Below are 12,530 nucleotides of genomic sequence, written 5' to 3' on the forward strand. Positions count from 1 at the left end.
TCCAAATTTTGTAATACTTTGCATGGGAGATTTTGTGCTGCTCTGTGGCTGTAATTATAATAAAACTCTCACCTGTTGTTTTCAAAGTTTCAGATTTTTTTTTATTTTGTTCTTTGTCCTGTTCTGTATGTTGCATATAGAATGCCAGATTTGGTCCACAGCTAAACAGGGAAAATTCAGAATGAATTCAGGATCCAGCACTTCATCTCAACACAATGGAATTCTTTTGAGAATCCAGGAGAGTAACATCGCTAGGAAAAGCCCAAGGTACTATCAGCTGCAATGTCTAAAGTTTGTAATAATTTTGATTTCATTCATGTCATTAAAAATGCCCTTCTGTATTACTAAAAATCTTTTTTCTTATCTACACATTCATATGAAATATTTCTGAATTAACTCTTATTTCAGGTATGATTCAGTTTTGCAGCTATGTTAGTTGTGTTGCATAAATGAATCTTGCGTTCAGAAGTTCTGTCTTCAAGTTGGATCCTATTTCATACCAACTAGTAAAATGCTAAATTTAAATGGAAGATAATTATTTTTCAAAGGCACTAACATGTTGCTTCCAGTACAGAACTACCCTTTTGGAAGCCATTCCCTGATTTTAACTAAGATTTAGACCTTTTTATCAGTGGTTCTCAGCTGCTTTTTTCATCCACAGGTTGCGAATGACCTAACACACCATGTATCCTAATCTAAAAGACTTAAATAGTGAGTCACCATTCCTTCAAAAATATATTTTTGGTGTTAGGAAAGGAATCTGTTTACCAACTAATATAGTTGGGCTTTGTCACCTTCAAAGTACGAAGCAGCATGTCTATCAAAATACAAGCAGGGCATTTTAAATACATTAGACAAAGTGAAGGGGAATTAATATCAATATGTGATATGTGATTAAATATTATTTCTTCCTCTAGCAAGCTGAAGACTTTAATGAAAAAGAGAGGCTAATGATCATGCTAATAAAAAAGTGTAATATTGTTTTACTGTAAATGTTGATGGGAACATTTTTTTATGCCCTGGTTGTAAGGCAATATCCATCCATCACTCACTGATATCGTATCTCTACTGTGAAATGAGAGCACAAACACTTTGATTTGTTCAAATAAAGCACTGACAAAGCACTCTATTTAAGGATACTGATGCATTGTAGATCCACTAAGAAATGAAATCTATACTCACTGGAATTTAAGGATGTCAGTAAAACTTCTTAGTCTGCAATAAGAGCAACATTACCTTGTCACAATGACATCACCTGTAATCTACCAAGCCTATAAAATTAAGGCACCAAATCTGAGACAACAATTATGGCATCTTTGCATATAAGCTGTTAGGGATACACTTGCGTTCATTTAAATACAATAATGGGAATGCATCTTCGTGATTAGAAGTACCCATGCAAACAGCTTGTACTTCAACACACGACTGCATCGATCGCTGTACCCATGAATTCTTTCTCCTGTGTGTTCTGAGAACGGGAAAGTTGGAAGAAAATGGTAACTGCTTAAACCAGACTTTGGTCACAAGTGAGTTGTTACAAACCTTGCCCACAGACAAGTGCAATGTATTGTGACAAGCAACAGATGTGCCACAGTTTACTGAGTAACAGAGATGCAAACTGTAAATTGCATTGTAATTCTGAATAGTTGCACTACATCCTCTATTTATTACTTTTTTGTCATTGAAAACATTTTTCAATTAAGTTGCCTTTCCTATTTGAGTAATTGTTTGCTTTTCTTTGAAACACATAAATGCCAGAACAGTTCAATTGACATCACATAAGGGTATTCAATTGAGTGTGTCAATGTCTCACAAATTACTTATTTAAGACAGAAAGTCATTCTCAAGCAAGGCCACCAGAGCTGCAGAAACTTAACATGCTACACTTCACCTCACCCTGTGATGGGAAAAGTATTAGATAAGAGAAGCGGATGGTATTGGTTTAAAGAGACAGTTGATCTACCCCATTTCCATGCTTAGCATGCTCTTATCTTGCCTGAGCACTCCAGCTTTTTTAAAAAAACCCAAAGCTCTATCTTAAAGGAAAGGTCACATACATGAGGGAATAGTTTTAACATTTCGTCTTGGTTTAAATCTTATTTTCCTTGAGAAATGAGGAATTTTTAAAGTTGGCCATCCAGATTTTGACAAGACTTTGGAAGAAGGGGCAGGGGTATTACAAAAACAAAAGTGAATCACCCCAGACATCCGTGGGCACTCTTCCTTTCCCCCCAAACAAGTTCTTCCTCAACATGAGATTTTTAACTGGTTACTTTTGACTGCCCTTTCTCTAAATCTGATGCTACAAAAATAAAAAAGACTGAGTCAGCTAGGCTAGCTGCAATGCAGAAGGCTGTTTCAGCACCATCAGCATGGTAATGCCAGGTTTATAACTCACTGCACCAGATATTCTACCCTGTATAAAATATTTTAGACTTGGTAAGGAGTGTCAGCGACTTGGTCCATCCTCTACACATTCTAAAAATGCATTCCACCTTCTTTTGAATCTTTTTAATAAAATGCAGGCACACTAGTAACATTTTAGTCACTTAACAGGTATCACATACTGTAAAAGGTATTTGGAGAATGACTCAGGAGGATTTTCAAAACTGCGCATTCAGGTGTGGAAAAAAGAGGCTCTTCCACAAGTATGGAAGTCATAAATAGTTTTTAGCAATGCTAAGAAACAATAAATTGTAACTCTTCAGATTAGCAGTTCTCAGATACAATTCTTTCTACAAGTAATTTCTACAATTCTTCACAAGGTCAGTGACATTTAAAAATGTAAAAAAAAATCCAATAGATAATAGTATAAATATATACACAGTGTAATAAATTCTTATTAATTGTTATCTTAAATTGCTTACATTATGTCAATACATATTTACAAATTAATCACAGAGTTCCAAGGCAGATTTCTTTTGTTAATTCACCAGTACATTCTGATTTAGTGATTCATTACATTACATGTAGTTAGGCCTGATGGTTATGCTAAATGAATAATTGAGCAAAAATATAATTCAGAATAAAATAATAATATTCAAAGTTTTTTTCCAAGTAAAACATTGTTTTATTAATATGATTACTTTCTTAACTTAGAGGTACTGTAATACACTCCATTTACAGAAGTTAGCTTAAAGTAAGCACATATTATATTTTTAATTCCAATTTCTGCAGCAGGGGTAACAAATACATGCACCTTAATTTAATACTAGTTAAATATGTAAATCAAGCACTATGGAAGAACTTGCGATCCCACTTAATACAATAAAACTCCCCCCTCATGCAAAAATCTCTTATACACTTATGGAATCCCAACTTTGTCACATGGTAAACCAAATAGATTTTATGTGAAATTATTTTATGTAATGCATCATTCATTTTTAACTTGGTTGAATTGATCTAGACCAGGCTTTGTAATATTATGGAACAGTAATCTGGGATCCTTTGCTTGAGAGAATTTAAAAAAGTATTAGAATTTATATTGTAGCATATGGAGAAATGATTATTACTCAATACAATATGTCCTTTAGCTATAGAAATACCTACTGAGTGACTCAGTTTTCTGTACATATCGGCCTCTTACAAATTACAAGAAATAAATGCATTTAGCAGTTTTCCCACATATTTATTTACAAATTGAACATATGTAATGTACAGTACTGTATGCCTTCATCTTTAACTTACATTGCCAAAGGAATGCCATCTAGCCAAATGAACAAGATGTCTGCCTTGCCTTTTTTGAGAGAGAAACAAAACATCAAAGGACCAGGTAATTAAGCACTTGATACTAAATACTAAATTGAAACACAATGCAACAGATAGAAGATACCACATTAATAGGCATCTGTCGTGCAATTGGAACCAGAGAAGCATCTCTAATGAAGAATGATGGTGAAGATTATAACATTAGTGGGTACACAGCATTTGGGCAAGGCAGAAAAGATGGGGGAGATGGAGGTGTAGCGCCATTTAATAGAAAAAGCACTCTGGCACAGGAAATTAACCTGGATGAGTCAAGAGTTTGCCCATTTGATGTGTGAAGCCAGGTTACTCGACACAGATGTCTTAGTGTTAATTTCATTTTGTGTTGGGTGCTTTTTTCTTATTTATATAAAGTACCTTTATATGATCCAGGATTATTTCTGCCCAGAACACACTGTGTTTTAATTTATTTCTGTGACTAACATGCTATAATTAAAGGTAAAGTAACAGACCAGTGGTACAGTACTTATATATCCCAGTCCAGTAATTCTATGTAGACTTTATTTGTGGGAACATTAGTAGATCCTTAACGTACACAACAGTGTCCCCATAGAGACAAACTCTGTCTGTACCGTGATCAATGGCCGCTTCATAAAAGGCTCAAATGTGATAGTCACCTACTGTACAAGTCCTCACACGTCTACAGCTGAAACTCAATTACTCAACACAGACTTCTTCAGAGAAGCTGAGAATGACATTGACATTGTTTTTGTGTTTTTATGAGATAAAAATCATCACAGAAGGCTTGCCTTTGAACAATAGACAGAGCAGAGTGCTGTGATTCTTTTTTAAATACATTTGATAAATACAAAGAAATATCTGACAAGATAAATCAGACTAAAACATTAAAGAAACACCAAAGAAATCTGAATGCATCATTTAACAATTTGTTAAAAGCAAAAACCTATAAATCATTTGTAAGAAAAACCCATCCTTAATAGAGAAACAACTCAGTTATTGACCAGCATAATAAGATTTGTTTATTGTTATGTAGCATTTTTATTGCACTTAAAACTTAAAAAGTTCTATATACTGTAATAACACACTCATAATACACATAACACAAGAAAAGGAAAAAGGAACACTGTAAATCTGACACAATAAAGCCAAGAGCAAAACAAAGAAACCTATCTAACCTATCTATCAAGTTTTAAAGTGTCTAAAGGATTTGGGCAATACATTCCTAAGACAATGATGCTGCACATAAGGAGATTAGAGTATCTGCCACCCATTATTTACTGTAGCACTGGGTCTTTGTCAGAACAAGAAGACCTAAATCAACAGATCTCAGTTAAAGAGCTAGACGTTACTCAAGCAGTAAGCCCGTATAATAGTGTGGAACTGGATCACTCAGTGCCCTATATGTGAAGAAGAGCGTTAAAATTCACTCAGTTTCACTGGGACTCAATGCCACATTTGTCTGACAGGAGTTAGTGTACAGTATATGCTGATGCACAGTAACTTTTGTTAGCACATGAGCCAAATGTTAAAGCCTATTTAGCACATTAAACATAATGAAGCCTATAAAGTATCTGAGAACATTCTCCGATAAGTAAAGAGTTACAGCATCTTATCTTGACGAAATGACATGTATCAAGATTTCAGCATAAGATAGACAGAGTAAGGGCCTGAACTGAACAGTTATGCACCTAAAAAAAGATACTCTTGTGAAGGTCCAAACAGAAACTTCAAATTTCCATCCTGAAATCTTAATTATTACGTCTTGATTAATCTTATGAATCTTGATTATTTTTCAAGATTTGAAAATTGGTTCTTTTTAGTAATTCAGGAACCAAACCAACAAAAGACCAGTAATCCTGAGATGCTATTGCTATCCATAGTGTTCCATGCCCTCCAGCCAGATGCTGTGACTGTTAAGATGTACTTAAGTCCAGAAAGAGGGAAATATTAATTGACACAGAGTCAGAAACCATCAGTTTGTCATTAACTACCTTAGCAAGGGCTATTTTACTACTGTGTCTCTGTCTAACCCCTGACTGGTAGCGCTCATTAGACGCAAGATGAGATTGTAATTGAGCTGCCACTGTCCATTTCAGATTTTTTTTTTTAGACAAAGCCAATTGAAAACAGGATGGTAGTTGTTAAGAGCCCGGGCCAGGTTGCTTTAAACAATAGTGATAACAGTTTTAAGCTTAAAGATTTCAGGGACTCACAGTTGAGTCACTGAAAAAAAACAAATGAAACAAGAGCAGATGAGCTAGATTTGAACAAGGATGTAAGAATAGGGTCCAAAATACAGGTAGTATGTCTCATTTTAGCCACTAACTGAGTCACATAAGTGGCATCAGCAGCAGTAAAAAAAAAAAAGCTCACTGCTTGTCAGTGCAGGAGTAGGTGTAGCTGTCATGACTGCAGTAGTTGAGGCCAGTAACTGGTTATTTAAACTGTGTATTTTAATAAGGATAATATATTTTATTTAGAGGTGGTTTAAAAAAGTACTATACAATTGTGCATGTACAATATGCATAGCAGAAGTGAAGAGAAAAACAGGCACAGTAAATTGACCAAATAAGTCGACCGTCTTGTGTAAGTGCTGCATTAATATGTTACACTGTTCAGTAGAGGGAAGGAAAGAATGGTTTATTCGCTGGTTTGAGTACAGAATTACATTGATGACTGAAAGAAGAACTGTAAGATGACTGTGATCCCCTTAAGGGCATCCCTACAGGACTGCTGATGTTGCTGGTTGCAATAATCTCAGCTAGCCAGTGCTATGCACTCTGAAATAGAGGCTCATAGTGGGCTGCATTAACATCAGGAAGTCAAGGCAGGACCAGGTATGAAGGCAGAGACAACCTTACTGTCCAGCAGAATGGCATGAGCCAAGCGGCAGAGCTTGCTTCGAGAAAACCTTCAAAAGACCTTGTAAAAAATTAAGCAAACAAAAGAGTGATGATGTGAAAGTAAAAATCACTGACAGAGAGGAGCTAAAAGGTTTGTAGCGAACTAAAAAAAACAAGGGAGAGAATCGGCGGTCAAGTTGCACGTGTCCTCTCAAGATATGAATTTCTGGGACATGAATGGAATGCTATTTCTCGCTATAATCATTCATGATTCCAATAATGTATTCTTCCGCAAAACCTACAGAGCAAAGATCAAACATTACAGTTTTAAATCAAGGGTTGTTATTGTTCTGATTGGGGGGGGGCAGCTGAGTTTCAACAAGTTTAGCGATGTTTCCACTTCTCGGTTTGATTGCCTTAGTCACAAGGTTTGGATCAATCGATATTGTTTTCTGGTATTTATGTTGCTGTCCTTAGGCTAGGAAGCAAGTAACAAGCCTTCATAATTAAAGAGCAATGTTGAATACTAAACTAATGCTAAAATGTCCTCCTTTTGTATAATGTATTATAGTTTATATATAAAACGGTATATATATACTGTTTAAGATACACAATAAATAAATTAGATTAGATTATGTACTGTAATTTTAGATACATAATTGACCTCAAAATGCTGTGAGTTACAAATCTGTAAAGGTGGTACCCTGAATAATACTTCTATTCAGTTAATTGGTAATCTGTAAATTGTCAATATATTTTGAGTAAGATATTGTTTGATGTGGTCTTTAAACTGAATGTTTCTCTATATACTGGTCAGAAATCTATCTGGCTGCATTCATGTGTAAATCTATTTGCATATTAATTACAAATCCCATATCAAGCTGTTACAATGTAAACAATCAAAAGTAAATCATTAGAATTATGTATGGACTGTCATGCAGATTGGAATGCACTTAAATAGGAAACGTAAAGGCAGTTTTCAAATTAAAACAAAATAAACACTGGAAGAGTGTTTGTGCTCATTTGTATTGTATGTGTACCCTTCAGGGTATCTTTAGAATAAAAGCAAAGTTTATACAGGTTTAGAAACCTATTTATATATTGCTTCAAGTGCTAAAAGTTAAGAAAAATATTTTTAAATATACAGTAAATAATTACTTTCAGATTAGTGCTCATCAAAAAAACTGACATTACATAAAAAAATACTTTACCATTACAAACATGACAAATAATCATTTTCTAAACACAATGAACCATATTTATATCTAAATTCTTTCATTTAATTATGACGTTATCCTTTAATTTCAGGTACATTAAATGATTTATGGATAATGTCCCCTGAGCTGTCTGTGCTTAAGCAGGAAATACTTACAGTTTTTTAGGTAATAAAATTCAGTTTTGTTTTCATGTTGATGAGCAGACCAGTGGCATTTGGATTGCATATCATATGAATATTAAGAAATTTCTTGAACTTTGGAAGAAAAGGCCGTATTTGAGTAAACAAGACATTTCTGTCTCAGATTCAAATTTGAATTTTATTTTAAATGTACAATAACTAAGATGGAAAGAAAATGGAGCAATTTTGCATCAGCAAAGCATTCTGAACTTCTATCAGATATCATAATTTCCCTTATCTTTCTGGAAATTTTACTTGTACAGTACATTTAACAAGAAATCCACACCTATAGTAATAATTGTAAAAGCACAACTTAGCCCGAGATCAAATGAAAAGCTACTGTAAATATAATAAATACTATGTAAATATAGCTTTAAATTACACTTAGTCATATTGTTAGGACTTTATGTTAGAATTTAATAATTTTATGTTCTCTGTTGCCCAAAATATAACAAACTGTATACTGTCTCACAACCAGGAGGCGATAACAAGATCTTTAAAAGATTTGAGTCTCAGGAAAATATACACAAATGCTGTAAGGTACAAACTGGTACAAACAAAAAAAAATCCTGTATCATCCTGTGCAATGAAGTGATTATTTCTTAGTACAGCTTGTCTCTATACAAGCAAGAAGTTAAAAATTAATTTCAGAAAAGCCAAGGTAAAAGCTGTTTCGACCAACAATGAAATGTTTAATGTTCAGCATTGTGTATTGTGATCTTTCTTTTTTGCCCATTTCCAGTTTTAAATAAAGCGCTATTTGTTTAGAATATGAAGCACTGCCCAAAATCTATTCACCTGTGAAGATAATATAACTGAGGAGTGCTTGTATGCTGTTCATTTTTGTGATTTCATTATGTTGTCTGTGAAGCTGTATAGAGTGGACATTCATATATTTATTATCTGTGTTTTACAAATTGTCCTTGAGTTACTTGTATTTGAAGTATAATCAAGGTAGTTCATCTAGAGATGGCTGAGGCCAGAAGTCTGGAAATGAAACTGTGCTGCATGAAAACTGTAGTTTTTGTCAGCTCATTTACAACAGAGAAATGACTGTATTAATGCTAGAAACCACAAATTCATAAATTATATTATGGCTTACAGCTTTGTTAAATAGAAGTAAAACATACTAAAACAAGTACAAGTCTTCAGGAAATACAGTATTTAATAGTATCCATTTTGTCTAATAAATCCACTTTTCTTTCATTAAACAAGAAATACCTTGAATGTTGAACAATTTTAAACATTGATAATCCACAACATGACTGTGTGATCAAGATATAAAATTGTCAATAATTTCTTTATATGGACATTTGCAGAAGTTTGTGAATAAAACATGTTTTCAAGGAACTGCCTATGGCTGAAGCTCTAGTATCTAAAAATTAGCTCTTTGGTTTTCTGTTTATTTGCGTTTATTTATTTCTTGAATGAACTGTCAATATTGGACCTGAAACCATAGACACATATTAGAGTGCATCACTCAAAGATATCCAAACGTGTGATTATGGTGGCTTTCATATGGGACTAGAGCAGCATGCGGCAATAATGCTGGCTAGATTACACAGTGTTACCTGGATGGAATACACCTGCACGGAAACTAAAAGAAGTGAACTGAACTTGGTTATTAGGTATTCTAGTTTAATTAACAGAAATGCATGAATAAACCATCAGATTATAAATCATTCATTTGAAATGAATTTTCCTTAAATACATTGGCACATATAATCTGCATGATGTACAGTACTAACTTTAAGATCTGTGACCTTATGGATTATACTGTACATTAGTGTTACATTTCGTGATATCATAATTATGGCAAGTGCATATTTAGCTTTGTGCACTTGACAAGCTATGACAAGGCTGTTGTTGTAGCTGACCTATAAGCCTGGCAGGTCTTTCGTTCCTCATGGAATTGGCAGTAGAGATCAGCCAGTCAATTAATCTACATATTTTTGGGAAGTGGGAGAAAATCAACTCGCAAACGCAATGAGAGCCTACAAGCTCCACACGGCAAGCCGGTCCACCCTGGAACCAAGCCCAGGACTCCAGAGCTGTGAGACTGCAATGCTAACTGCTATGTAACCACATCTTCCACGCTGATCCAATTAATTTTCTAAATATTGTTGGATAGTTCAAATTGACTTACTGTAAACCACACAATATTGTAATGGTTGTTTATAAACCATATAAATTTGAATCATGCAACATTTCACATCCAATTGAAATTGAAACTAGACTGAATCTACTGTACTTAATTCCTGTGGTCTTTTACAATTATAATTAAAATCAATATTCACTGTTTTGGGTGTCTCATATACAGTATAATGTTATAATATACACATTGTATATAAATGTATATTAGCATAAAATAAAATAGGTAATACTTTTTGCCTCCACCAAATGATATAGCTTCATGCACCGAAAAGTTCAAAGCACATCTCGTATTTAGTTTACCAGGATTTTAAAACTATCCTTTTCATTATGTGACAGAGTTTGGGCATTCAGCCAGGATTATGTCAGCATGATATTTTCTTCTTCTTTATCTATCTCATATTGCAGGATCTTGATCAAACAATTTCATGAAAAAAATAGCTGAGTAACGAATCTTAAGCACACAGAAATGAAGAAAGGAAATTTCATCTTCATTTAAAAGTCAGTAGAAATTCAAAACAAGCACAGAGTATTCTGGATAACAGCACAATTTCTCACTCAAGAAATATTGGGTTGGAAGCCAGTTTTGTGTATGAGTCTTGTGATCTTAATTTCCATATTAAATGAAAAAAGTCAGTCTTACTCAATATTTTTTTAAGCATAGTGGTTGTACTTTAAATTGTTTTTGAAATTGTATAAATAGTTGGGATTCCAAAACTGGTTATTGCCTTAAGAATATACAATATCTTATTTTAGTTGAATGATTGATTGTGCCTGTATTATGTCAAACTCTAAAAAACAAATCTCCCATAACCTGGCAATCAAAGGTTATGAGTCAAACTTCCAGTGGAGACATAGTTTGTGTTAGTCCTGTCAGGGTGAGTTGGAGTCAAGCCTTCTTTTGTTATCTGTTACCTCTGACAGCCTCATTCTCCAATCTGTGTCTCATCCTGCTTCAATACCAAGATACTAAATACTGGGGTTTATCCAAAGCCATTGAATTCTATAGTAATTTAATTTGTAGTGATTGCTTAAATTGTACTTACAGTTAATTATAGCTGCAATCCAAATTGCTTTGCATGGAACAAAGGTGGGCAAATCTATCCTTTGTTTTATGCATTGCTGTTAATGTGATATATTTAAAAAATGCCACTGAAAAATTTAACAAACAAGAAATTCCTGTCATATTTTAAATTTGTTTTATATAAATGAAAGTTTAATAGACATTCTAATAATCATTCATTTACTACCAAATAAGATTCTATAGCAGGTTAAAAAAAATATTATATTTTTAAAATAACATTCACAATAACATTCACAGGTCTTAAGTGATGAATGTAAATGATCATATTTAAAGATGCTTGATTCTCATTTTACAGATTTGCAATCTTTACAACATTGATCATTGACAGAATATCTATTAAATCTACTGTATATTGATACAACTCATCTAAATCTTTAATATTTAAAATAATATATATATTTAAAATATACAGTAAATATAGAACAATCAATGGCTCTGATAGATGCTTGCATGACCTTACAGATTTAAAGTAAATAACTGAATTAATCTCTGGAGAGCTACTGTAATGTCTATGAAAAGGTACTATATATTGTAATATTACAACTCTATCATTATCACACCCGTATTTTGTAATGTACCCATCTTCTATATATTAATCAGCTGAAAAAATCATTATCCTATTTCTTGTTCTTCCAGTGGAAGAATTACAAATTTGCAGTTGTACTCTCTGGTGTAGGTCTTTTAAGTGATAAATGAAATAGGCTTAATATCTCTCCAATATTGTGCTCACTATGGAAATTACTATTTTTTTCCAAATCTCTGAAATAACAGGAGAGAGACAGAAGAACACCCAGTGCACCTAAGTATTTATCTCACACAGAAATACTGTATGTACTGTATGCTATACTCTAATTATGTGAAGATTTTTTCTAATGACTCCCATGAATTTTGGTAATTATAGATACTTCTCTTTCACTGCTTTTACTACCACTGCATAATGTTTTCAGGTTAATAAAAGCAACAGAGGTCTTCAAACTACTGTATGTAAATTGAAAAATGAAAAGGAAGCCTCTTTTTCCTACTCTTTCAGCCTCCATTGATGAGATGGTGAAATCCACTTGTGCTTTATTGGGATCAGTTTTGTTACCAATGCAATGCATGCATAAGTGATTGCATTTCCTCAGACAGGGTTTGCAGCAGCTATCAGTAAAATCCTTCAAGCATCAGGAGCTAGATACTACTTAACAGCATCCTCCCATGAACTCCGTCTGAAAAGTGAAATACTGCCAGATGAATTGCGAAGCAAAGAATAAAGCCACAATAATTTTCAAATGTAAAATGTATTTCTGTCACAGATCGCACACATGCACACAGGCATCACCACATACCC

Source organism: Lepisosteus oculatus, chromosome 11, assembly GCF_040954835.1.
Source record: "Lepisosteus oculatus isolate fLepOcu1 chromosome 11, fLepOcu1.hap2, whole genome shotgun sequence".
NCBI classification, from domain to species: Eukaryota; Metazoa; Chordata; class Actinopteri; order Semionotiformes; family Lepisosteidae; genus Lepisosteus; species Lepisosteus oculatus.